Genomic DNA, 26,231 nt, shown 5'->3' with positions numbered 1-26,231 from the left:
CCAGAAATTCCAGGCTGTTAGCCCAAGCGAGGGCCAATCTCAGGCCATCAGAAAAGATGGTGGAAAAGGCAGAACTCAAAACTCCCCCTTCTTGCTCATAAACCTGTAAAGGAAAGAATTCACTACTCCTCCCAGGGCAGGGCTGAGTCCTGGGGGGGCAGAGAGAAGTCAGTAGGATGTGTCTGACTGGGAGCACCACCACTTGATAACAGGAAAGAGAAAGTGTTTCCTGCTGCCCCCATCTGAAATGAATACACGGAAAAGAAGATGGCCAAAGACCAATCCTTCATTAACACTCAGACCTGCTCCTCTCCCAGCAGTCCCCATGTCAGTCATCATCACATCTTCAGGCTCAACTACTCACTCCTTCTGTCCATCTCCATGCCACCATATGGACCAGGTCTGGGCCACCATCGTGAAGCTGATGTGGTGTCCTTCCTGGCCTTCTGGCTTCTACTCCTGTCTGTCTACCATCAGTTCACCACACAACAGCAAGGATGAGTTCTTTTACAATATAGGTTGGATTCTGTCACCTTATGCTTCCAATCCTCAAAAGCAGCCTCCAAATTCTAACCATAGCTTGCCAGCCCTCAGTTGCTCACCGTACTGCCCTGCCCACATCTGTTTGAGTCTCCCACCACACTCCGTATCAATCTTGACCACATAACCTCACTGGCCTCCTTTCTCTTCTCAGGGTCGAGCTCCTGCTGGCCTTACGGGTCTGGCCCTTTCCACTGCTTTTGTCTTGAATGCTTTGTTAACGATCCTTGTGACACTGGATCTTTCCCGCAATTTCCAGATTCAGCTCAGATACCATTTCCTCAGAGAGACCTCCTTCCTCCTGAAGGAAGACCTAGTTCATCATTTCAAGTAGCCCCATGTCCCACCTCTCAGTCACTGTCTACCAGGTCACCTAATTTTATTGTCTTTACAGTACTTACCGGTATGTTTGTTACGGGACATCATCAAAAAGACTTGTCTGCCAACTGACCCTTAGCTGAGCCTGGGCCCTGGGAGACGCCTTACTCCTTCCCTGTCCTGGGAATGTAGGCTCCCGCTCCCAGAAACCGCACAAGTAGAGGTGACTGAGCCCAGTTAGGGCTCCTTTATAAACCCTCAAGATTTGGCAAGTAGGTGCAGGGATCCATCCATCTTGCAAGTTCCCCTTGCTTCTTAAAACTGCCACCTACCAACCTAGAGTGGCCTGCCTCTTTCTTGGGTCTCTATCTGCCCTCCCCATAAGGGGGCAAGTTTCAGATCCCTCCGGGAAGCTTCCAAGAGGTCTGTGAGCCAAAACTGTTCAAGTATCTTGTTTATGTGCGTGTTAATCATGTATTATTCTCCCACTGTACCCCCACCCCACAGCATACTGGAGATTAAATTGCATGAGACCAAGGGCCTTTGCTGTCCTGGCTGGAGACTTGCTCCTAAAATATTGATGCTTAAGTGAAAAGAACAACATAAGACGGGGAGATTTGAGTAGAGCTATCTGGACAAAGGTGTCGCCAAGGGAGACTTGGCCGGGTACACAGACTGGTGGGGAGGAACCCTGTGGAGAAGAAGGCAATGGAGATACGTTGCTGGAATGAGGCTTCGTACGCATGAGGAGGTAAAACACTTAATATGAGGACTGATTTATCTGGAGTACAAGACCCAGTTCTTTCTCACAGGTACGAGACTTCCGTGTCTCCCCTCAGGAATCTGCTCCCCATTAGCAAAAGGGATGGGCTAATTGTGCCGGACTTGCAAACAACACCTTGGCCAAAGGGAAGTTTCCTGTTTTCTATTGACTGGCTGTATATGTCAGATGCCCTGAGCACTGGCCCCTGAACTCCCAACATCTGGTTAAGAATTACTGGAGGGCGCCTGGGTGGCTCAGTTGGCTAAGCATCCAGCTTTGGCTCAGGTCGTGATCTCACAGTTTGTGAGTTCAAGCCCCGTGTCAGGCTTGTTTCGGATTCTGTGTCTCCCTCTCTCTCTGCCCTTCCCCACACACACACTCTGTTTCTGTGTCTCTCAAAAAAAGTAAACGTTAAAAAAAAATTTTAAATTTTTAAAAAAATTTTTAAAATTTTAAAAAAAATTTTTAAAAATTTTAAAAAAAATTTTAAAAAATTAAAAAAAAATTTTTTTTAATGTTTATTTATTTTTGAGACAGAGCGTGAACGGGGGAGGGTCAGAGAGAGAGAGGGAGACACAGAATCTGAAGCAGGCTCCAGGCTCTGAGCTGTCAGCACAGAGCCCAACGCGGGGCTTGAACTCACGAACCACGAGATCGTGACATGAGCCGAAGTCTGACGCTTAACCGACTGAGCCACCCAGGCGCCCCTAAAAAATTTTTTTTCAAAGGGCTCATCGTAGCAGAGATAATTTTACCTCTTCCTTAATAGTGCCTTTTAGATGGGACACATGCATAGTTCACCCCGTAATCCAGCTGTTACAGCCAGTCGTGTGAGTTTAATAAGTGAATGTCAGAATTGCATTTTAGAAGGAACCTTAAAAATCATGTGGGCCAGCCACTACCCATATCACAAACGACCCACCCAGCCTGTATTACAAATGAAGAAAAAACCCCAAGAGTTTGACTAAAACTCTCCTTTCTGATTCCTAATGGAAGACTGTTCCCATGCTTCATGCCATGAAGATAAAGCCAAAAATCTTTGCTGTTATCCGTTCCTCTTCCTTCTCTGCCCCAGGAAGGTCCCAAAGTGCCATATAAGCTGGCACAAACAAAGCATGGTGGGAATCCCTCCTGTGGACGTGGGCCAAACGACTTGAGTGTTTCACTTCAAATTCAGCCAACCCCAAGGAAATTCTTTTCCAAGTTTCTCAGGCCTCGGTCCTTTTTCTTGGTGCACTGAGCCCCACTCTTTGCAAGGCTGCTCAGAATACATCCCCCAGTGAAGGCACAACACATCGGCAGGCTGGCGTAGACAATCCACCCGTGCATACAGCGCGGTGATAGCACTCGCTGATTCATTCTTCCTGCTAAATCCAGCTTTTAGGTTTTCAGACATGACAACCCCCTCTGTTCTCAGCACTTGTGGTTGTGTGACTGTGATAGACATAGCATTAAGAAACGTCACCCGCACACTTCCTTGGTCACCTGCGCAGAATCTTCGGGAGATCGAGGCTTCTCTCTGAGCTCCGGGAAGTGTCTCCTTTCTCCAAGGAAACCCATCAAAGACGAAAGTCCCTCCTCCACAGGTCACCCAAGAAATACGAAGAGAGGCAGAAAAGGAGACGGGAAAGGGAGTCACTGCTGAGTGCATTAGCCACGTGTGTGTTTTCCGAGGGCCCCATTCCCCGGTGGCCGCGTGCCATGACGCTAACACTGAAGGGTGACACTGGAGTGTGTGATGTGCTGGGCTGTCCGATTTGTCAGCTCGAAATTGTCTGGTGGAAAGGCAGTTGTCTGTCCCTGCCACCGTCCTCCCCTCCCCTGTACTCAGAACACAGGGATTCCTTATTATCTTCGAGGTCCTTGCTGACTCTTTCTCGTGGTGTTTTGTCTGCTAGAATCTGATTGAAGAGTGTTTCTGTTCCCCCCCCCCCCACCCACAGCACACCGGCAGTCCTGACGCTTTTCTGACATTTCTAAACAACTCAGCCTCTTCTTGCCAACTCCCAGTTGCTCCCTAAACCTTTTTAATCCTGGAGAATGCAAACTAATCTACAGAGAGGAAGGCGCCAGGCCTGGTCTGGCAGCCAAGCTAGGAATGTCAGAGTGGGGAAAATGATAAATACACCTGCCACAGAGAAAGAGAGAGACACGGCCAGACTCCACACCGCAATAAGGTTATTTAATGTAGGGAGATAGGCAGGACACTCTCCAGTACCCTCGAGTGCAAACTGCATGGAGGGGATTTGTTCAGGAAGAAAAATGACAGCTATTAATAATGTGCACGGTCTGGAGGCGGCCATGTTTAGGAAGACAGGCAGATAAGGAGCAGGAATGTTCCTGTGTCCCCTCAGACCACTCTCAGGTTTTCTCTCTTTGATTCGGGGTCACAGAAATCACTCGTGCCTTGTGAATCACCTCTGTGCTGTGGAAGGAGAGGAGTGGCTGCCTCCTTCATAGAAGCAGCTGGATTACATTCGTATCGGGATGGCCCAGAAACAAAAGCGTGTCTGTACTCTGTATTTTCATCCCTCCCAGAAGCGGCGTGGGGGGCAAAGCACTGAGTTTTGAGTTACATTTGAATTGGAAAATTGTGAGAATGCTTCCACCATCTTTATTTATTTATTTTTTTGTAATGTTTATTTATTTTTGAGAGAGTGCAAGCAGGGTAGGGGCAGAGAGAGGGGGACAGAGGATCCGAAGCAGGTGCTCTGCACTGTCAGCAGTGAGCCAGGGGCTTGAACTCATGAACCTCGAGATCATGTCCTGAGCTGAAGTTGGACGCTCAAACAACTGAGCCATTCCGACGCCCCAACTGTCTTTCTTTCTTAACTCAATCCATTGTGCCACGACTATGGCCTGATTACTGTAATTAAGATACAGGCACATGACTTTATGTGTACTTGTGCAAACACACACACACACACACACACACACACACACACCAATGCAACCTTCTGCTCTTTCAATCAAAGGCAGTATATCTGGGAATAGAGACTTGGAAGGGGGCTCAGGAAACAATCACAGTCTAAATCGCAGAAAAAAAAAATCAAAGATGGAGGTCTGCAAGACTGCCTTAACCAAATCTTTCTAAGATTATAAACTCCTAGAGGGCAGAGACCATATCACTTCCCTTAATTTTAAACCTGAAGGTAAGGAGCCATATGTAGTTAGAGAGTTGGGGGAAATTATTTGGATGACAATAACATTGACAAGACAGTTGCAACTGTTAAATGAAATTATGACATAGGCAATTTAGTCAGTTTCTTAGAGCAAAATGAGATTGGTGGATACATAAATGAATAATGACAGACTGAATACTGACAACTAGACACTTAGGCACCACAGGAATATTGAACTTAAATAAAAAGCCATTCTTTCCTTTTCTAAGAATACAGAAAAATCAACTAGAAACTAGACCTTCATATGGAATCAGAGATTCCAGATAGTCTTCTTCTTCTTCTTTTATTTTTATAAAGGAAATATGGCCACAGTTCTATCAAATTTACCTGGATTGAAAACAATGTAGCCTAATGAATAATACGTATCCATTCTTTCAAAATGCTGGTCTTACAGCAATATCATAAAAAACAAAATAACCTGATTTCCTATAATACTTTTTTTAAAACTTTTTTTTATGTTTATTTATTTTTGAGAGAGAGAGAAAGAGAGAGAGAGAACAAGGAGGGGAGGGGCAGAGAGAGAGGGAGACACAGAATCCGAAGCAGGCTCCAGGCTCTGAGCTGTCAGCACAGAGTCTGATGTGGGGCTCCAACCCATGAACTGTGAGATCATGTCCTGAGCTGAAGTCAGACGCTTAACCAACTGAGCCACCCAGGCACCCCTCCTATAATAATTTTTATATGGAAAAATCAAAGTATGTCTTAGGTCCCCAAAATTAATTGTGAGTTATTCTGAAGTATACACTATAGCTTTAAGAAATAGATTTTAGGGGTGTCTGGGTGGCTAGGTTGGTTAAGCATCCTACTCTTGATTTCAGCTCAGGTCATGGTCTCACAGTTCATGAGTTCAAGCCCCATATCGGGCTCCCAGCTGACAGTGTGGAGCCTGCTTGGGATTCTCTCTGTCCCTCTCTCTCTGCCCCTTCTCTGCTTACACGAGCTCTAGCTGTCTCAAAGTAGATAAACTTAAGAAAAAGAGATAGATTTTATAAAACATTTTGTAATAATATAAATACTAGCCACAGTTAAATTTTTCATTTAAAAATTATTTTTCTTTGACATTGAGGCAATATTTTTCAATGTTATAGCCACAAACCTCAAAGAAAATGTGTGTTACTTTATATTTCTGTCCTAAAGCTAATGGAAGCAGCCAAATGGCCACTGAAATCAACAAACAGCAATACCGGATGCAGTATTTTTACAATTCTTACAAATTCTAGAATCAGACATTGGGGAGTCTTGATCAATGCTAGACAACAGGAAATTGAACTCTTTCCAGAACTTTCCATCTTTGAACTCTTTCTGAGTAGCTTTTACTGAGAAAAAAACAAATCATACTGACTTCATGTAAGAGGAAGGGAAAATCTTGGAAAAATGTATTTAAGATTATAACATTTTCTAAATACGTAAAAATTATATTATTCATTATTTTATATAATTACATATTTGTGTATTCAATATGCATTATAGATAAATATATGATAAATAAACATTATGTATATCATATATAATTACTTTGGATAAGATTCATTGTGCTTCTAAGTCAGGCTCAGGGTCTTGTGAGTTTCTGAAAAAGGGAAATAGATCTTGAAAATTATCCAAGAAATGCTATCTTATCATAATAACATTTTATTCCCCATGATCCAGAAAAGATGAAATTCATCACACGGTACGCAGGGCTCTACCTTCAAAAAGTCAGATGCTCATGATAACTCTATCTCCTAAGGTGAACCCGTGAGATTTCCAAGGCATTGTGTCAGACTTCTGCATTTGTTAAAGAAATATCATGAAGTTCATCAAACTCAACACAGAGTTATTGAGCACTTATTAAACACCCAACCTGAGTACTCAGAACACTCAAAAAAGCCTTAAAAACAAAATTACTCCCTAAATGCTTCAGAATCATCATGATACCTCAGGTATATGTCTAGTGAGACAATATTTAAATGCCCAAACAATATATACTCACCTTACATAAATCTATCTCAGCAATATCATTTAAAAATTAATCAGAAAAAAAAATGTATTTCATTTTTGGTCAACTGAACAGTTCAGTGGCCTTCTGTCTACTGAGACAAAATTTTTTATAGTCTTTTAATAAAAATATCTTATCCAGGTAAGAGGGACATGAGGTTCACTGCTTCAGGAACTCAGAGCAGATATTAGGGGATCAAATAACTTGTTTTTGATTGATGAAGAATAATGTATTTCAAAAGAATGTGTTAGAATCCTCCTTCCTGTTTTTTCTGTTTCAAATCTGCCTACTCCATTAATCTCCACTGTACTTCTACTAAGGGAATTCTGATCAATGAAATCTTGTGAAAAATAGCACAGCAAATAATATTAAGACAAAATATTTTAACTGAGTCAATGCTTTCTTCTAATAACAAATTTGAATATAAACTTACTTATTCATGTTAAAAATAAAACAAATAATTATTCATGTATGAAAACATAAGGTTTACGTAGAAGCCACAACAATCCATACAAACTGTTTGAAACTGACAAAATTTGATCTCACATTGCCCACTACAATAAGCAAGCATTATATGGTTTGGGTTGAAGTTGGTTCCAATTCAATAAAACATCGTTCTATGAAACTTGAGATTATACTGAAATAGTTTATTCAATCCTATATCAAGGTAGAATTATCCTTACTACCATGTTACAGAAGGCAAGAATAAGCATCTGTATGAAATTCATAATTTTATATGACCAGGAACATAATTATAATTATTTTCTATTAAAGGCACAGGTCAACAATTTGAAGACCATTTTTCATATCCAGATAATACTACAATAACAGCAATTATCTGCCTTGGCCATTACTTGACTCCGACCCGGGGTTATTAATCGTGTATTTACTCTCCACTCTCCCTTATGTAAATGTGGTCTTTAAAAGTACAAAAGACCACGTTCAAGCACTTAATTACAACACAGGCAAATGTTACTTCTCAAGAGTTGCTCCACATTCATAGCTACGTAATCACTTCTTCTGCCACCTTGTTATTGAAGCAGAATGAGTTTGGAATGACAACTGAGAGATTAGGGAAATCTAAGAGAAAACAATAACATAGGAAGGGTCTCTGATGTAATACCCAGAGAAAGAGGCGGGGTATACCACATACAAATTATTACTTTAAGTCAACATCCTAGGCAAGGAAAATACCCAAGAATCACCTCAATTGGTGTGCTGAGTTGGTAAAACTCTATAATTCCTATTTTATTCATGCTGCTTTTCAATATTGCCAATTTTTCGTAATATCTATTACTTTATATATTTAGTCCTTTTCTGAAAAAGCGAATGTATGTCTTATATTAAGGATTTTAATCATTTGTATTAGTATAGTACAGACAGCAGCATATATTTGTATATGTGTGTGCATATATATATATATATATATATGTATTTATAAGCATGTGTGTTTTTAAGCATAAATCGGTGCTAATGTGTTTCAGTTTTACTAAGTCTCTGAATGGTTTTATTTTCATTCTTATAAAAAGCTCCCTTGGGTGCCTGGGTGGCTCAGTCTGCTAAGCATCCAACTTTGGTTCAGGTCATGATCTCACAGTTTGTGAGCTTGAACCCCGCATCTGGCTCTGATCTGTAAGGGCAGAGCCTGCTTCAGATCCTCTGGTCTCCCTCTCTCTCTGCCCCTCCCCCACTCACGTTTGCTTTCTCTCTCAAAAAGAAATAAACATTAATAAATAAATAAATAAATAAATAAATAAATAAATAAATGAAAGCAAAAAAGCTCCCTTAAAGTAACTGTCTAAGTAGTTGGTTTTAAACATCTACTTAAACTGGAAGAACAACATAACGTTTCACAGGATTTCACAAATGAGAAGTACTTAAATGTCCCAAACATCTGAACCAAATGGCAAGAATAAAAATGTCTAAATGTGCTCTTGAAACCAAAGGGAGAAGTGATAAAGAAAGAACATTAGCCTGTTTATAAGATACCTAGAATCGTTCGATCTTGAGACAGACAGTCCATTTTGCCATAGGAACACTTAAAGAATAAACAAGCAATCACAGAAGCATTATGGAGAGTCAGTTGTGTGTTTTAAAATCTATGGTGTAATAACACTAATTCAATATGAAAATCATCCCAATTAGCCATTTCAGGAAAATGGCAAATTAACCAATCTCTTATTATAGAAAGTGCCATTTTCACAATTTAATAAAACACAAATCCATTATGGCAAATAAGGTTAATGTGGAAAAATGCCATAGAAAGTTTAAAAATGAGACTTTGTAATGTGCTAATGAGTTCTTCTAAAAAACAAAAACAAAAACAAAAACAGTAAGCCATTCTGGCTCTCCTGTGCCATTGTTCTGAAACTAGTCTAGGAAGAAATATAGAATAATAACATCAAAACAGAAACAAACACTAATTATGAATTCATTTAGACTCATAAACCTCTTTGTGTATTCCTATAAAATATTTCTTTCAACAACAACAAAAATGTGTCACTCACAGCCCAGGACTTAGAAAGAGGAAGAATAGAAAGATTGTCATGTCTCCTCTGCAGGTGATTACACAGGAAGTATCCTCATACTTGCTGTCTTGTTATCTGTTAACTATAATCTCCTAATACACTTTTATGACATGCCCATAGAGCAAAACATATTTCCAGGGTGCCAGCAACGCCGGGATTAACAAAAATAAAAAATAAAAATAAAAACACAGAGGTTAAATTTTAGCTTTGATTAACTTACCAAGATTTTTGCAATCTGAAATAAAGCTATTTTTATGTTGCACCATAAACGTTGTGCTTTATAGTTTAGTGTGGTTTCAAGTTAGAAGAAAGAGGGAAGAATGTCATTTCTCATTGTACTTGGTCTATAAGGTGGAAGTAACTGAATGGAGGAACAGGAGAGATTCAGAGATGTTTGGACAGAAGTTATAACATGGCTTTGTGATAGAATAATACAAAGGGTAGAGAATGCAAACTCAAAGACAGTTCTAAGGATTTTAGCTGGAAAAACAGGGAATTGTCTCCAGAACTGAGATGGAAGAAGCAGATGAGAATAAAGATATGTTACCTTTGATCTTGCTGTTTAGTTTGAAGAAACCACTAAGTAGCATCAAACAATTTGGTTCCAAACACTACACATAAGACTCTCCAAATCATATTTGGGTCTGATGATGAGGGAGAGGTGGTCATTATTAGGTGGAGGTGGCCAACTAAAAAATACATTTATGACTTGTCCATGAGTAACTCAAACCTTTCTTAGCCCCCACGCCTAAGGATTTGATCAGATAATATTAAATAAAATGATCATGTATAACAGTAGGCATTATTTTGTTTATGATGGTCCTGCCTGGTTTTGTTTTCATCGTCCTAGGGGTATTAATCTCCAATCTTAGAAACATATGACAATGGAAGATAATCTAAAGTAATCATACCAAGTTACTGGACCCTCTGCCATGCAAATAAACAAAGTAAAACTTATTTGGCTTTTTGGGGGATTTTTTTTCAGTCACTTAGATCATTTTTATCATGATGGTAGCACAATCTTCTAACTAGTTGAATGTACCATACTGGTTGGGAGTGAGGAGGTGATAAAGAAAGAGGGAATTCATGGGTTATTGGTATATTTTAATTGTTGGAGTCAGCTCTCACCTTCTGTTTTGAATTGTAACTATTTTATCAGGAGATTGCGGGCCTCTAGTAGGTAAAGTACGAGGAAAAGAATATTCGGGAGTGAGTGACATTTTGATATGGATGGTGGATTACCAACGTTAAGTTAGATCTCTGTGTCCCCTCTGGGGCTTTAAAATACCTGTGTTGCTAAATAAAAAACGTTGAAAAAAAAATTAAAAAAAAAAAAAGGGGGCGCCTGGGTGGCGCAGTCGGTTAAGCGTCCGACTTCAGCCAGGTCACGATCTCACGGTCCGTGAGTTCGAGCCCCGCGTCAGGCTCTGGGCTGACGTCTCGGAGCCTGGAGCCTGTTTCCGATTCTGTGTCTCCCTCTCTTTCTGCCCCTCCCCCGTTCATGCTCTGTCTCTCTCTGTCCCAAAAATAAATAAAAAACGTTGAAAAAAAAAATTTAAAATACCTGTGTTGCTAAGGCCATTCTCCACGTTCCATGTCCATGAATCCTTCAGAGAGCCCCATTATGTTTGCTTGAAAGGGGATTTAGAATCCATAATCCGCTCTTTTTAAGAGATGATGAAACTGATGCTCAAAGGCCATATAATAAGTCCAGGATGATTTGGCAAAGTAAAAGCATGGACCAGGGTCTTCAGTTAAACTCCAGAATAGTGTACAGAACTTGTACATTGCCACTTCCAAACTTATCACAAGAAAATAAGCTGAACTAACTGAATATCAGTGACTTTTCTTGAATAATCTGAGACCCGTGGTCTTAGGACAAAATACCAGCCTAGAATCTAAAGAGACATGCATCTAGAGAGATACAGCTTCTGAGGTGTGTTTACTTGGAACAGAAGCCACTAGAATCTATAGCCATTGGGAACAGTTGAACGACTGTTTCAATAAAAAGGGATTGAGTTCAAAATAGTGTGAAAGTGAGTGATTGTTGGGGGTAGCGGTCTAAGGGAGGTCCCACACTCCCCTAAGCTTCCCACTGCAAAACCCCCACCAAGTTCTCATGGTGAGGATTGGAGAATGATCCCGTCACGGCCCAGGCTGGGGGAAGGAAAGAGCAGTAATCTTACAGCCCACACAGATTTGGTGCCCTAACAAAAGGCTAGACCCCAGAAGGAAGGGATTCACCAAGAGCAAACTTGAAACCTTATCCCAGTTCAGGAAGGAATCCTGCCCCCAACTCCTGCCTCCATGTCTTACTTAGGAAACAAAATATATCAGGTAAATAGATTAGCAATGTTGCAATCAGAGAAGGGAGCAGGAGAATGGGGATAAAAATCTACACTCCCCGAGGAGGAACAGAAGAACTGTCGGTCTTCACGTCTGAGACTCAGATGTGATGAGGAAATTACAGAATGTCCCTCACTTCTCCAATCCTTCAATGCCAACAAGTATCCAATAAAATAGCGGTGGATGATAACTGAAAGACACTAGTTGAAGGCTTCAACATCCCTGTCAGTAATTGAAAGATCAAGCAGGCAGAAAATCAGTAAGATTATAGATAACCTGAATGACACTATCAATCAACTTGATCTAATTGACATTTATAAAATATTCTATTCAATAGTAGAATACACATTATTCTCAAGCTCCCATGGGATGTTTACCAGGATAGACCGTATTCTGTTCCATAAAATGTACCTTAATGAGTTTAAAATGATAGAAATCGTACAGAATACGTTCTTAGACCACAATAGAATTAAACTAGAAGTTAAGAAGAGAAAAAGAGCTGGAAACTCCCCATATATCTGGAAATTAAACCACACATGCTGGGGGGAGCCTCAAAGGGATGTAAAAAGTATTTAGAACTAAATGAATGTGGAGACGTACCTTCAAAATTTTTGGAATGCAGCTAATCATATTTAATAATAATATATTTTAGAAAAGAAGATATATCTACAATCAGTAATTTCAGCTTTCACCTTAGTAAACTAGAGAAAGGAGAGCAAATCAAACCTAAGGAAAGCAGGAGAAAGAAAACGAAATTTGGAGCAGAAATCACTAAAATTAAAAGTGGAAAAGAAATTTAAAAATCAATGAACCCAAATGCTGGCTCTTTGAAAAGGATAAATCTCTGGTTAGGCTAACCAGAAAAAGAGAGAGGGAAAGAGAGAGACAGAGAGAAAAGAGCACTTTCCCATGTCAAGAATTAAGGAAGGGTGGAGGGGCGCCTGGGTGGCCCAGTCGGTTGAGCATTCGACTTCGACTCAGGTCATGATCTCGCGGCCCGTGGGTTCGAGCCCTGTGTCGGGCTCTGTGCTGACAGCTTGGAGCCTGGAGCCTGCTTCAGATTCTGTGTCTCCCTCTCTGTCTGACCCTCCCCCATTAATGTTTAATGGATAAACATTAAAAATTTTTTTTAAATAAAAATGAATTAATAAAAAAGAATTAAGGAAGGGATAGTCACAACTGAGCCAATATCATAAGGGCGTACCACAAACAATTTTATCAATACAAATTTGAGAACTTAGATAAAACGGACTTATTATCTGATGAACCAAAATACATAAGCAAGGCAGAGACAGGTAACCCGAATAGTTTTATAATATTTATTGAGGATGTTGAAGTAGCAGTTAAAAATCTTTCAAAAAAAAGACAACAGTTGGCCCAGATGGTTTCATCAGTTAATTTTTCCAAACACATACATACGAAATAAACTAATTCTACACAAGCCCCCCCCCCCAGAATAAATGAGGGAGCACCTTACAACTTGCTTTATGAAGACTACATTACCCTAATAACAAAATCAAATAAAGCTATGGCAAGAAAAGAAAGCACAGACCGATTTCTGATGAAGATAGAGACAAAAATCATGGACAAAATATGAGCTAATCTAATCTCACATAACAAAATAAGTCATCACAACCAAGTCGATTTCATTCCTGGAACACAGAGATGGCTCATTATTCAAAATTAAACCAACATAATTCATCAGACTAACAGACAAAACAAGAAAAACAATACGATTGTATCAACATATTCAGAAAGATCATTTGACAAAATTACTTATAGATAATAAAACTGTTAAAAAAACAGGATGAGACGGGACTATCTATAACCTCATAAAAATACAAAAAATACAAAAATCTACAGCTAACAGAATCCTTGAATACAAAAGACTGAACACTTTCATGCTAATAGCAGGCGAAAGCAGGGGAGTTGTCTCTCACCACGGCTATTCAACTTCACACTAGAAGTCATAGGTCGTACAATAAGACAAAAAGAGGTAACAAAACTGTCTTCTATTGCAGGCAGCATGGTTGTCTATGTAACAAACCCAAGATACCTGATTTTTTAAAAAAAATTCCTGATAACCTAAGTTCAAACATGTACTAAAGCTCTGTATCTTTACTCTCCCTCCCCACAACATCTTATGTTTGATTTCACAATTTACATTTTACCTTGTGTTAACAAATTTTGTAGTTAAAGTTATTTCAACTTTTGTCTTTTAAATTTCAATAAAAGTTTTCAAGGGCATACAATAGTTCCTCTCCCTGCCCCCCTCCCCACGCCCCCCAGGTCTTTTGTCTTCTGAAAAAGCATGAGTTTGGAGGATTTTGCATCACCCAATTTCATGACTTATTATAAAGGTACCAGAATCAAGATAGGGTGGTATTGGAAAAAGAAAAGACATTGACAAAGGGAACAGAAGAGAGAGCCCAGAAATGGACCTACACCAATGGAGGCAACTGATTTTCGATAGAGGCACCAGGAGGATGCAATGAAGAGAGGCATCTTTTCTTTTTTTTTTTTTTTTTTTTTTCAACGTTTATTTATTTTTGAGACAGAGAGAGACAGAGCATGAACGGGGGAGGGTCTGAGAGAGAGGGAGACACAGAATCGGAAACAGGCTCCAGGCTCCGAGCCATCAGCCCAGAGCCTGACGCGGGGCTCGAACTCACGGACCGCGAGATCGTGACCTGGCTGAAGTCGGACGCTTAACCGACTGCGCCACCCAGGCGCCCCGAGAGGCATCTTTTCAACACATGGGACTAGAACATTCAGATGCCCATATGCAAAAAAAAAAAAAAAAAAAAAAAAGAGCATAAACACAACTCACTCACAACTTACACGAAAATTAACTAAAAACATATCTGTGATTTAAAGCGTACGATATCAAAAGTCCAGAAGAAAACCTAGGAGAAAAATCTATGTCACCTTTAGCTTAGTGATGAGTTTTCAGATACAACATCAAAGCACGATCTATGAACCACATTGTGAAGGTGGACTTCATTAAAATTAAAAACTTGTGCTCTGTGGAAATCACTGCCAAAGGACAAGTCACAGACCAAGAGGATATATTTGCAAATCACATATGGGATAAAGAACTCGTATCTGGAATATACACAGCACTTAAAATTCGGCAATAAATAAAATCCATTTGAAAAATGGGCAAATAATCTGAACAGAAAACTCACCATAGAAGATATACAGGTGGTAAGTGAGCGTATGGAAAGATGCTCAACACCATTTGTCATCAGGGAAATGCAAATTAAAACACTGAGATACCATTCCACACCTAGTAGAATGGCTAAAAGAGGGAGGGAGGGAAAATGACAATACCAATTGCTGATGAAAATGAAGAGCAGGAAATCTCATTCATTGCTGGTGGAAATTCAAAATGGCACAGTTCCTTTGGAAAACGGTTTTAGCTTCTTACCAATCTAAATAGAGCCTTACCATACAACCCAGCCATCACTCTTGTAAATATTTATTCAAATTCTTTGAAAACTTATGGCCACAGAGAAAACCTGCACGTAAATGTTTCTTGCAGCTTTATTCGTAATTGTCAAACACTGGAACGTAACCAAGATGCCTTTCAATAGGTGAACGCAGAGACAAAGTGTGGTGCATTCATTCAATCGGATAACACTCAGCAATAAAGAGGAGTCAGCTACCAAGCCACGTAAAGACAGGGATGGCTGTAACCTGAGTGTTATTAAATGAATAAAGCCAGTTTGAAGAGGCCACCTCATGTAGGATTCCAAGTCGGAACTCTAGAGATGGAAAACAGATCAGTGGTTGCCAAGGTTTGAGGAGGGTTATGGCTAAAGAGGTAAAACACGAAGCATTTTTAGGGCAGCGAAACTATTCTCTATGATGCTACCATGGTGGACACACAGTAGCACTCATTTGTTAAAACCCATAGAACTTTTCAGTACAAAGAGTGTATCAGTCAAACGAATGAGGGCCTCTTGCAGCAAGGGATGGTTCTAGGGTTGGAGCAGAGAATATGGAGGCTGAAGCTGAAGCTTCATGCAGTGCTAGAAATTAAGAGGTGCTAAACACACACGCACGCACATGCGCGCACACACACACACACACACACACACACACACTGATGACAGTATGTCCAAAGGACACAGGAGCCCACTGAAAAATCTCTTAATGACTAAATCTGGAACAATTTGAGCAACAAAATAAATACTACAGTATTCACTTATAACCCCAAATACATAGTTAATACCCAGGAGCCCATACTGATACAAGTCCAGGGTAGAATAAATAAATGGAACATAAACACATCTCCCATACAGAAAACTTCGAAATAATTTTGGTAAATGCTCACCCCATAATTCTCCACCCTTTAGTGTGACCTGCACAGAGCCAACTTTCTTCCAAAGAGGGCATTATGAACAGCAAGCAAGGAGGGGCTTTACGGGGAGGAACCTGGCCAACACTAATTCAGACAAGTGATAAAGATTAATAACCACAGCGTTAAGTCATGCTTTTAACAGGTACCATGTATCTATCCTCAACGAAGGTTTGTTTAGACCCTCTGTGGTCTTTCTTCCCCAAACCCGCAAACCTTGTTTAGCCATGAGAAAAACCAACAGAAAAAAGACAAATTGGGGGACATTCCACAAAGCACCTGCCCAGTAATTCTCAAAACTGTTTAAAGTCTTCAAAAGCAAGGTAAATTTCATAAATTTTCATTCCCAAGGAGCCTATGGAGCATGCTAAATAAATGTAATGTGGGATCCCATATAGGATCCTGGGACAGTAAAAGAACATTCAGGAACAAATAGTGATATTGGAATAAAGTATGAGGTTGGGTTGTAATAATGTATCAACACTGTTCGTTAGTTGCACCAAATGTACCACAGGAAGATTAACAACAGAGGAAACTTGCAGCTGTGTGTAAAGGGACTCTGAAATAGTTTTGCAACTTCACTAAAGTTAAAAAAAAAAGTATAGCATACCACATACCCTGCTAGCTGCCTCAAATTATCTAGGTACTTTTTAAAATATAGCAATGTAACAATCTATAGTTGTTTAGTGTTACGTTGTATTCTTTCCCCCAGTTCTTGGTACATAGCAGTCACTCAATAAATATTTCCTGAGTCTGAGCAGAGCATCCTTTCTTAAGTTCCTGGGCAAAAATATCATTGTAAGGGGGAAAAATGGTACAGACACCAACAATATGGAAACTCTTCATCACTGCATTGCTTGAAAAGCATTCTTTCCAATTCTAACTATTTCAAAACAGAGGAAGAACCAAACTGATCTCTAATAGACAACAGCATGGAAGCCAGAAACCAAGTTCTTTCGCAAAACTTTTCTTTTTGGTCCTATGAGAACCACAATAAAAGGCCTGAGACATTTTTAAATGGGAGAAGGCAAAAGAAAAATACACGTGAGCTTACACAATTACATCGTGGAGGGGCTCATGAAGGCTCTTCAGTTACAGAATTTACCCTGATCGCTGCTCGGTCTTTTGGCTAAGATCAAGTGTAGAATTCATCCTGGAGTAGAAGAGAATTCCAGATTCTAGAGCTCCTGTCTGAGAAACTCTTTCCCCTTCCACTGGAGCTTTTAACACTGCTTTTAACAGGCAGCTGTTTTAACCAAGTGGCTTCAAGTGGCTGAGGTAAATACAGGGGTTATAGGTCTCACCTGCCTCAACAAAGTCCCAATTCACAAGGGTCTAAAAGAATTATCACAGAATCACTGAAAAATTCAAGTCAATAATTCTCACTATTGAGATACATTTCAGGAACATCTGTCCCCAGATTTCTTGTAGACAACAGAATAGTAGCATACTGTTAAGTCTTGCTTAACAATGGCAAATTCATTAAGGGTCTCTATTTTGCCCATCTAGAAAAGATAAGAAAAGGAAAAAGAAAATGACCTACCATATCTTTTCTCCACAATAACATGTGGGAATATTGCCCTTTGGAAGGGGCAGAAGTGGTGAATCTCTTTGTGTTACTAATATATTAGAACAGCTTGCTTCTATTTTAAAATTGGAGATCTCGCTGGGATCTTTTCTCCCATAGTCACCTCCTTTTATCACCCTTCCCTTTATGAGACCAGGATGCAGACAGAATGGAAACAAGCATGAAAGAGAAGAAGAAGAAGAAGAAGAAGAAAGAAGAGTTTCCACAATGAGTTAGAAAATCCCCAGTTAATACGGTGTGCTGTATTTTTATTTCCTAGTTATACACTTAAGATGCTCCTGTTTAAACATTTTATGGCTTCCTTTTATAAAGCCTTCTCTCTTTTAGTGGTTAAGTACCTTGAAGCCAAGATCTTACATTAAAGTAGAATCTAATTAGACCTTTCAATTCAGACAAGCTACTGGATTCTTTTAGCTCCATTATAGAAATGTACAGTAAAACCCTTTTTCCTCTCTGTGGTGAAAATAGCAGTTATCTTCAAGGAAAAAAAAAAAGAAGGAAAAGACATGAATTAGCCCACCTCAATTTAAGCACAAGGCACAGGTAGGTGACCCTGCCTCTTTGTCCTTCTACATAAGAAGGTTTTCAAATTTTGCTGCAGCCACTGGAAGCAGAGGTGTAGAAAGTGGGTTGTTGCTGCTTTTAAACCCTTAAATGCACCACACTGAAAATGCCTTCACATTGAAAGCAGGAAAATTGCAGTAACTACTTCAATAAGCAAGTAGTTTAAATATAATTTCTGGCAGCACATATATATTCACAGGGAAAATGAGTTAAGAAAGACAGTATGCAGTTTCGTAAAAAGGAAAACATAGAATTCTACGTCATCTTGCCAGCGTGCACCCATGAAAGTAATGTCATTTACACAAAAAAAAAAAAAAAAAGGAAGAATGGGCTATTCACTCGGATTCGTATTACTTGTGCCACATGTCCCTTGCTGTCATATAGCCTATGGAACAAGGTGCAGTGACAGAAAGATACCAAGTATGTCCCAATATATCCTGTTGTGATGTTAAAAGATGCTGAAATCCTAAAACAAGTTTCTTCCAACAGCACTGCACCAACGTAGATAATCAGACGCGCCCGATGTTTATAGCCAACCCCTCGTCGAGCTCTGAAATCCGCAATTAACACAAGATTTGAACTCAGTGGTAAATATTTGGGTTGGGAAAGTTAGACAGAAAGAAAAAAGAAAAAAAAAAACAAGAGGAGGCAAAGGTCCTTTTCACTGTTTGAGGTGGGCTAAAAAAGTGATACTTTTTTTTAAGATGTCAGGATGCAAAGAGGGAGACTTGGGGATTTAGCAAAAGCACCTTGGCCTGAGTCCTGATGTGGGGTACACAGTGGCTGAGTGGTATTAACCTCATTTATTCGCTCTGAATTTCAGAGTCCTTATCCACGAGGTGAAAACAAGCATCGCTTGGGGGTTAGCGTCCTGGGTACAGCGTTCCATGCAAGATAAGGATTCCTGCAGACCTCACATCCTTCATATCTCGGGTCACATGATAGTGACAGACGTGGTCTCTTTTGGGGGTTGCCTGCACCTGGGTGATGTATCGACCCGGTGCGGAAACAGTATAAATCACATCTTAACAATTCACTTGATCCAAAGATCTGGAGTTTCCTGATATGTACTCAAGGCTTGACTTGGAGCTCAATTTCACACCTTTTATGTAAGACTTAATAACTAGTATTATTAATATTGTTCTAAGGGTGTCATTTTTTCACAAAATTCAGCCACACTGCACCTCCTCCTGCTTTTTTCATTGTGATTGCCCCCATCACTATCAATAGAGTGACAAATTCAGGTGAACGAAAGCTATTTTCACCCACTCATCTTCCTCTACACTCAACATGGCAGTGTTTCTAGTATTACGTGCAAAGAGAACTGTGTTACATGGGGCTGGTGTAGTGACAAACACTCTCATTGTGGATATCGCATTTCTTGGGTTAAGCCAACCTGTTTTCTTTTTCACGTGTTCAGAGGCAGCCCTGTGTGTGCATCACACAAAGCAAGTGACCGAGTGTCTTCGGAGACGTGACAGGATAAGAGAGCACGCACCCGTGAGTCTTCTCCACCATGTGTCACAGCAATGCCACCTGTGTGCGTCTGCTAAAGCTGTGGATTCAGAAGGCCACCTGCAGAAAACCCTGCCTTCAGCATGGAATCTTTAAAAGAATCATAAAAAGGCGTGCTTGAGTTTTCATTTATTTGTTTTTCTTGTTATGTCTCCTCCACAGCTACAAACGGCCTTATAAGACACCTCCAGAATGAAAGGGAGTATACAGATGAATATAAACGAGAAAGAACATCACGGAAATCATTTTGTGATGTATAAAAATATCAAATCACTGTGGTGCACACCCGAAACTAATAGGACATCACGTGCCAATTATACTTAAATTTAAAAAAAAGGACTTCTGCGGTTTTCAGAAGCAAGAAATTAAATTGCAATCTTTGTCATATGGCCATAATTAAAACACCACAAAACCTGTTCTATGTAGCAATCTATTTGGCAACGATCAAAAACTTAGAAAGAGGTCTAGGTAGAGGAAAACTACTAGAAATGCAATGCTCAGGTGTACCATGAAATTATTTTCAATGTGTCCATTTTTAGGAGGTCAGACACAAAAACCCTTACATTTGTTCACGTAACACTATTGTGTCAAAAATGTTCATCTGATCCTTGGAAAGAAATTATTACTGAGTTCATCCAAACACCAACTTTGCCATTTTGTCTATAAAAAAAAGGATATTCCAGCAGAATCTGGGTGTATTCGATTTTTTTTTCTTTCAAATGAGGAAATTGATTATTTACCCTAGAATGCCGAGATTAGCAATGATTCGTGAGGGCTATGATTCAATCAGAAGGGATGGTAAAAATGAGGGGAAATAGGTAAAAGATGAATATATGTTAATGTCAATAGAAACAATATGCATTTTTCTTCCAGTTTCCCAATTTTGCACAAGTGTCCATTTCCCACCCCCACCCCCCCAGGTCTCCATTGCAAGACCAGCTCTAAGGAGGATGATCACATCCTCTAAGGGTTTACCTTAAAAATGACCGAAATAGGGGGCACCTGGTTGGCTCAGTCTGTTAAGCGTCCAACTTTGGCTCACGTCATGAATTCGATGGGTTTCAAGCCCTGGGTCAGGCTCTGAGCTGTCAGAGCAGAGCCTGGAGCCTGCTTCAGATTCTGTGCCTCCCTCTCTCCCTGCCCCTCCCCTGCTCTCTCTCTCTCTCTCTCTCTCTCTCTCTCAAAAATAAACATTAAAAAATTTAAAGAGTAATAAAAAAAGACTGCAATGAGACCCATTAGAACACTAGTAATGGAGAAGATCCGTGACCTACACCCTGTAAGAGGCCCTCCTCCACCACTGTCCCCCCCTCCTCCTGATATTCTGGTTCGTCCCTCACTCTCCAGCCATACTGGCCTCCTTGCTTTTACTCAAGACTCCTGTTCTGTGTCATGTTAGAGACTTTGTGTTGACTTCTTTCTGGAAATTTCTTTCCTCAGAAAGTTAGGCCTAACTCTAACTCTGTCATTTCCTTCAAGTCTTCCTGAACATAGCTTTTCAATGTTGCCTACACTGAGAACCCCATTGCATTTTGCAACCCCATCCCAAGGACCACACTCCAGTCAATTCTAACCAACGTCTCTGTTCTTCTTCATAGCACTTCTAACCTTCTGACATATAATTTATTGTGCATTGTGTTTATTGTAAATTGTCTCATTCTTCATTTAGGGTGAAAGGTCTATTTATTATCTTAAATAAATGATTTTAGCTTCCACCCTAAGAAACCAGAAAAACTGGGGCACCCGAGTGGCTCAGTTGGATAAGCATCTGACTTGGGCTCAGGTCATGATCTCACAGTTCGTGGGTTCAAGCCCTGCGTTGGGCTCTGTGCTGACAGCTCAGATCCTGAACCCACTTCAGATTCTGTGTCTCCCTCTATCTCTGCCCCTCCCCTGCTCACGCTCTGTCTCTGTCTCTCTCTCAAAAATAAATAAACACCAAAAAAGTCAAAGAAACTAGAAAAATTAGAGCAAATCAAACCCAAAATAAGTAGAAAAGATAAAATAATAAGCATTCGAACAGACATCCATATAATAGGAAAAAAAAATAAGGTAAATGAAAATTTAAAAAGCTGGTTATTTGAGAAAATCAATAAACCTCTAGAAAGACACATTGGGAAAAGAGGAAATAAACAAATCACAAATAGCAGGATTGAGAGAGGCTCCCCATTACAGAGTGTACGGATTTGAAAGGCTAATAAAAGAATACTATGAACAATGTTGAATTTGAAATTGACATATTAAATGAAATTAACAAATCCCTTAAAAGAAGTAAATTACCAGAGCTCAGTCAAGAAGCAACAGATCAAATGAATAGCCCCGTATAGTTTTTGAAAAACTTAATGCATATTTAAAATCCTTTCCATGAAGAAAGCCTCAAGCTCATATTTTCCAAGAAGCCACATGCTAAAGGGAGAAAACTCATAAACACATAAAGTCCGAAAAACTGAAGAAGTTATTCTTCCCAACTCATTCTATGATGGTTGCATTACCCAGAGACAAAAATCAGACAAAGACATTGTAAGAAAAGTAAACTACTGACTAATATCCCTCATAAATAGAGATGTAAAAATTCTAAGCAAATTTTAGCAAATCTAATCTAAAAATACTTAAAAGTATTAATAGGCCATGACTAAGTGGGGTTTATATTAGAGATACAAGAGTCTTCTAGCATGAGGAAAGCAATCATTATAATTCACCATAGTAACAATCTAAAGAAAAAGAGACATATGATTACTGAAATAGAAACCAAAAAACTATTTAACAAAATCCAGCATAAATACTAAAAAATAAAACAAAACTAAGAAAGCCCTCAGCAAAATACTGAGAGGACCGTCCTCAACTTAATAAAGGACATCTACGAGAAACCTATGACTAACATAATATTTGATGACAAAGACCTAATTTTCCACCTTTCATCAGGAAAACCCAAGAATATCCACTTTCACCACTTCTATTCAACGTTGTACTGAAGGTTCTAGGCACTTCAATAAAGTAAGGAAAAAAAAAAAAACCAGAAGACCTCTATATTAGAAAGGAAGTTGGAAAAAATTGAAGAAAAAAAAAAGGATCTCAGGGTCTCATAAGGTAATAGCAAAACATCTAATGTTTTAGTAAATGGAGTCCCAAGAATAGCAAAGAGAAACACGGGCAGAAAAATATTTAAAGTAATAATGGACCCAAACTTGCAAATTTCAGGGGAGACCTAGATTTCCACTTGTGAGATGCCTACCAAATTCCAGACAGAACAAATAAAATGAAAACCCCCACTCTTGCAACCAAAATACAAAGATAGTAAAGTCCCCAGAAACACATACTAACAGGTGACCGCTGATGTTAGTAATCACAAACGTCTTCACTAAAACATCAGAGACCAGGCATCTGCGAAGGGCTGAAAGACAAAATAACCCCTGACAATCCAGAATTCTCCACCAAGACAAAAATCGTCCTCAAACGTTAAGATCAAATAAAGACATTTTCGGATAGTAGAAGAACTCATTGCCAGTCGATAAGGGATGCTCTGAGGCTGCAGCAAAGTAATAAATAGCAAGCCCCCTGGGAAGAACGACAGCTCCGGAAACGATAAATATTTGGAAAACCGTAAGACATTTCGTTCTCAAGTTAGCAAATATGTATTTGTAGATTCCAAGATGGCTCTCCCGCACACCTGCGCCGCCGTGCGCCCAGGAGAAGCAGGTGTCTGCACCTGAAGCACCTGTTCTCATCTTTATTACGTAGAAAGCTCATTCCTGGACCTGGGTCACACTAATGTTTGCCGGAGGGTAATTCCCAATAAAACAAACAAGCAGGCACGCACACAGAGAGAACCTCTGGGCAGAGGTATCTATGTTTGTTTATTTAAGTCTCTAACAACACAGCTTTCCCAGGCATGTTTCGAATCTTGTTATTTATGGACCTTCAAAGAAAGGAAACAGGTAAAAAAGGAGCAGAGGTGTATGTCTGCGGTCTCTGGTGGGTTTTAATGGTGGCTACTGTAATACCTAAGCCCTTAAATCTCCACGCCTTCGCCCAATAATTAGTCGTCGGAAGTCCATCTGGTCGGGATAGGGAAGTCTTACCCCATCATTCAGGAAAGCAGACATGACAGGGTTCTTTCACCTTCAGCTGGAAGCTTCCAAGGCTACCCTGGCTTTTACATCCAGCTAGGAAATAACATGATGAAATCTGGTTATTCTTCCTCTAATGTCTCCATAGAGTCATGATATTTTTAGGAGACAAAAAAAAAGTAATGAGGAAAGTTTATTTCAAACGATGGAGAATGCTGATCTTTATAAGCTGTTCTAGGCCAGAATTTCCCTCATAACCCTCTCATGTATACCCTTCGTTAACACCGACAATGCTTTTTCAACCCAATGAGGCAACCTGATGGGAAGTGCTCATCTCTATTAGGCGAGCAGAGAGCTGGCGGACGGGGGTTGGGAGGCCACAATGATCAGAATGAAGGGAATAACAGAAACTCAGCAATCAATGAGACACACAGGGAACCAGGTTTCAGCTATGAAGACAGAGAGTAAAATGACAAAGGAGGAAATAAAGCTTGAATATGTTAAAAGAGCAGTGAGCTTTTAGAGGATGGGGATTCTTTAACTCAGGCATAGATCAGCTAGACCCTTGAAACTCAAGAGTCAGTAGATGATGTTTTGAAACGTGAACCGGTTGGCCTGCATCAGCTCTGTTCGTTCTGCACACTCCTGTCACCTCTGTCCCTCCAGACAACAAACGGCCCTTCCAAGCTTCTGGAGTCCTCAGGGAAAGTCTAGGCCTCCGAGGGTTCTGTTGAAAACCCACCAGCTGGTATATAACCTGAGGTCATCACAATGTCCACTGCTATCACTCCTCATTTCATCTTGGGCAAAATCCTACACGTCTCACAGCGACCAGTTGCTACATCACTGTCTGTCCCTGTTCCAAAACCCAAGAAGAATCCACCCCTCTTCTTCTGGACCCTACTCATCACAGCCGACTCACCAGGAAGATTGCTTGGTGTTTCTGCCGATTGTTCAACAGACCATTAGCCCCAACAGCAACGTTATTCCCCGGTGACAGGTCAGGAGCCCCGTCTGCAGCGCGGGCTCCGCCAGTGAGAGACCTCACGCCCCAAAGTGAACAGAAGCCATCTGAATGGTCCTGAGCTGCCCTGAGCAGAGCTGAGCTGACTGAATGAAAGACAGAGTTGCACGGGGGGAAGGTTTCCCGGGTTTCTGGAAGAATCAGTCATGAGGACTCAGAGGACAAGAGAAAACGGAAAGAACTTCTAAACACCACAAATCCCAACTTGTGCCTGACTGGGTTCAATGTTAATAGTCTGAGCCCATGGTTGGATATTTGCCTGTAATTTTTACGCAACAGAAGAACCCACAGTGAGGACTGAAGTAGATTCTGTGCTTTGGCAATCATGGATCTCAGGATGTGTTAAGATTGCTGACTTAGGATTTGGCAGAGTGGGAGGGTCATGAGACAATTGTGTCAAAATGCGGAAAAGACCATATATCCAATACAGGAATGTGAAGAAGAAGGAACACTCCAGACCATGTATTATTTAAGTTTACTTGTTTACATTGAGAGAGGGAGGGGCAGAGAGATTGAGAGAGAGAGAATTCCAGATAGGCTGTGCGTTGTTAGCGCAGAGCCCAACGTGGGGCTCGATCCCACAAACCGTGACATTATGACCTGAGATGAAATCAAGAGTCGGAAGCTTAACCTACTGAGCCACCCAAACACCCCCAGAACATGTATTATCTCAAGAAAAATTACAGGAAAGGAAAATGGTAAATTCAAGAACATTTTTGAACACACACCATGCCAAGCATTCTTGGTAGGTAATTTCCTTTAAATTATTTTTTTTTAAGTTTATTTATTTTTTTGAGATGGGGGGGGGATAAAGAGGGAGAGAGAGGAGAACACGAGTGGGGGAGGGGCAGAGAGAGAGGGAGAGGCAGAATCCCAGGCAGGTTCCACGCTCTCAGTGCAGAGCCCAATGTGGGGCTTAAAGTCAGGAACCCTGAGATCATGACCTGAACCGAAGTCAAGAATCAGACACTCAACCGACTGAGCCACCCAGGCGGCCAAGATAATTTTAACACATGATATGCTCATCTCTCCCAACACCCTGGAGATTTTGTACAGGAGTCCTCTACAAAGGTGACACATAGGAAAGTTAAGGAACTTGTTCAGGACTGTGCACCGGCCATTCACACAGAGAGATGTTCGGTTTCAAAACACGTGCCCTCACCAGGAAATCAAACCTCAGTGTGCATGTCCTCTCATCTTTCTGTTACGGGTACAAAAGCCCTGCCTGGTGTCACACACCAGGATCTCAGCGACAGTTCCCAGCTAGCTTTGGGTACTTCAGGTCAACAATTCTTGATATTTTTGACGTTATTGGTTAGCTTGCACATCACCTGGGGACAGATAACCCCACTGTGAAGGATGATAAATAGAACTGGAACCTTAAGGGCGACGGCCAGGGGACTTCCAGGGAGCTGTGCAACAGAAGGTATATAATGAACAACTTCCCAAATCTCCTCC

The 26,231-nt window shown here is 40.4% G+C and overlaps 1 long non-coding RNA gene across 2 annotated transcripts in view; it reads right to left on the bottom strand.

Moving 5' to 3' along the window:
• Window positions 1-23,186, bottom strand: part of LOC131513699 (uncharacterized) — a 139,380-nt gene extending 116,194 nt beyond the window's left edge. For both annotated transcript variants that reach the window (XR_009262722.1, XR_009262723.1), the window contains exons 1-3: window positions 22,994-23,186; window positions 18,966-19,147; window positions 17,070-17,168 (exon numbers count right to left, since the gene is read on the bottom strand). This is a non-coding gene — a long non-coding RNA (uncharacterized LOC131513699). The remainder of the gene's footprint in view (window positions 1-17,069; window positions 17,169-18,965; window positions 19,148-22,993) is intronic.
• Between the last annotated feature and the right edge of the window lie 3,045 nt (window positions 23,187-26,231).

Source organism: Neofelis nebulosa, chromosome 6 (assembly GCF_028018385.1).
Source record: "Neofelis nebulosa isolate mNeoNeb1 chromosome 6, mNeoNeb1.pri, whole genome shotgun sequence".
NCBI classification, from domain to species: Eukaryota; Metazoa; Chordata; class Mammalia; order Carnivora; family Felidae; genus Neofelis; species Neofelis nebulosa.
The sequence above is the reverse complement of the archived record's forward strand: the minus strand, read 5'-3'. Positions and strand labels throughout refer to the sequence as shown.